This window comes from Sardina pilchardus, chromosome 19 (assembly GCF_963854185.1).
Source record: "Sardina pilchardus chromosome 19, fSarPil1.1, whole genome shotgun sequence".
NCBI lineage: Eukaryota > Metazoa > Chordata > Actinopteri > Clupeiformes > Clupeidae > Sardina > Sardina pilchardus.
The window spans coordinates 14,050,542-14,053,041 of NC_085012.1; the positions used below are offsets into that span (position 1 = coordinate 14,050,542).

The 2,500-nt window shown below is 46.6% G+C and overlaps 1 protein-coding gene across 1 annotated transcript in view; it reads right to left on the reverse strand.

The window, feature by feature from the left end:
• LOC134066565 (protein turtle homolog B-like) overlaps positions 1 to 2,500 on the reverse strand; it is a 58,519-nt gene that overhangs the window by 27,510 nt on the left and 28,509 nt on the right. The gene's annotated exons all lie outside the window — the stretch shown is intronic.

The window sequence follows — 2,500 nt, forward strand, 5'->3', positions numbered from 1 at the left end:
AAAAATAAATTAAAACATTACATTATAATAAATTAATTTCATAGAATGGTGGTTATATGATTCTGGGTGCCAGATGAATATATTTGTGAACACCGTGTAGTCAGTGCCGTTGTCCTCTGTGTAATTTGGAGTGCCTACAATTATGAACAATATAATTCAATCACAAGCGCAGTTGACTGGAGCCAACTGATAACAACATTAGGAGAAATGTAAAAGTTTAGCAGTCGTGAAATAATACAATTCATGATAAGAAGTGTCTTCTCCACTTAAAAAAACAATACTCACACTATTTGTGCATGTAGGCTATGACAGATTTTATAAGCTAGTCTAGCAGGTACAAATTTTTAAGTCAGTCTCTCACTGTAGTATCAAAAATCTAAATAACATGTCTGTCATTATAAGTGCCACTATGCCTGTTTGACTCTAGAATTGGAGAGAGAAAAAAACATAGTAAATCCAGTGTTTGTACTGGTAGTCACGTGTAAAGTCTTAACACTGGATTTCTACTGTTTCTTCACAATTAACTTCTGCAGTCCTAATAACTACACAGCCAGTTTCATTACTTCGATTGCACTATAGGCTGCTATGCTAATACCCATTTGACGGTTGATGCAATCTGTCAGCGTAAAAAAAAGTGTTCTAAAATCCTGCACGTCAAGCCCACACCGCTGACCGCCGTGTCTGGTGGACGCCAGCCTTTAGTGGACATGACCACCTTTGAAAAGGCAGAAAAGAACATTTCCATATTGGGACAAAGCTGATGGTGCTTTCGGAGACAATTTGTGAAGACAGGGAGATAGAAATCTATGTGGCTGACTCCCTGTCGTAAATTTACTGTATGTGTGTGTGTCTCTGTGTGTGTGTGTGTGTGTGTGTGTGTGTGTAAACTGGAGTGTGCGCGTCATAGCACATATGCTATGAAGATTAAATTTACACTCGGCACAACCTGGTCTATTTGTCATACACACGCATGTCCTGAGAGCACAGCGTGCCTACGTGTGCATGCCCATCTGTGTGTGTACATATGTGTGTGTGTGTGTGTGTGTGTGTGTGTGTGTGTGTGTGTGTGTGTGTGTGTGTGTGTGTGTACCCTGAACCCTGTGCTACTCTCGCTGATGGCTCTGTCCCTGCGTAAGCATGTTTGTGAGAGTGTGTGAGTGTGTGGGAGGCACTCTTTCCCTCTCTGGCTCATGCATGCATGTTTGTGTGTGTGTGTGTGTGTGTGTGTGTGTGTGTGTGTGTGTGTGTGTGCGCATGTCTGCGTGTGCGTGCGTGTGTGTGAGCGCATATGTGTGTATCTGGCTCACATCCCTCTCCCTGCGTGTGTGTGTGTGTGTGTGAGTAGTTGTGTGTGTGTGTGTGTGTGTGTGTGTCTGGCTCATGTCCCCCTCTCTCTGTGTGTGGCCAGCTATCTCCAGCTCTGCCATCCTGGGACGCCCCATTCACAGCCCCGACTCCTGTCGCTGACGCACTGACATGGGCTGAGGTCATGAAACCAGAGAAACCCGCGAGCGGAGCCAGACAGGAAGTGGACCTTTCACAGCCGGCCAACACACACCGCCGGCCCATTCAGCCTCAGCTGACCCCTCCTGAGGTGCAGGGACATCAGGAGAAAGCCTGGCCGGCACGCACACACACACACTAACACACACACACACACACACACACACACACTCTCAATCGAGACAGTAGGAGAGAACCTTAGTGGCATATACACACTCAATCAAGACACCTCACTGGCACACAAACACACACACACACACACACACACACACACACACACACACACACACACACAATGGAGTCAGTAAAAAAAGCTTTACTGACATATACACACACACACACACACACACACTCAAGCGAAATACCAGGAGAATGCTTCGCCCACACACACACACACACACACACTCAAGCGAGGCTTCACACATTCATGAGTTTGAGAGAAGGTGTCAGACGCGTCTTAGTCTCCACTGAGGCCGAGATGGGGACATGGGGAGCACCAGCGGGAGACTGGACACTCTCTCTCTCTGTCTCTCTCTCCCTCTCTCTCTCTCTGTTTCTCTCTCTCTCTCTCTCTCCCTTGGTATCTTTCTCTCTCAATTCCTCTCCTTTTCTCTCTCTATCTCCTCTCTCTATCTCTCCCTCCATCTATCTCTCCCTCTGTCTCTCTCTGTCTCTCTCTCTCTCTCTCTCTCTCTCTCCCTCCCTCCCTCCTTCTCCATCTCTCTCTATCTCTCTCTCTCTTTCTTTCAGAGAGAAGTTGCTTCCTCTCCCCTGAGGTGTCTGCTGGCCTGCTGGCCATACACAGAGCAAAGTGCACACACAGAGTAAGCCGATGAGAGGACGTGTATCTCATTGATAAAAGTAAAACGGTCATCAGTTATGAGAGTTGACGTCTCCTTTTAGCTACATGACCTGCAGCCAAGACGGAAATATCACACAATATACTGGGACTCCAATACAGCCACACACAAGATGTCTCAATCGCATCATCACATCA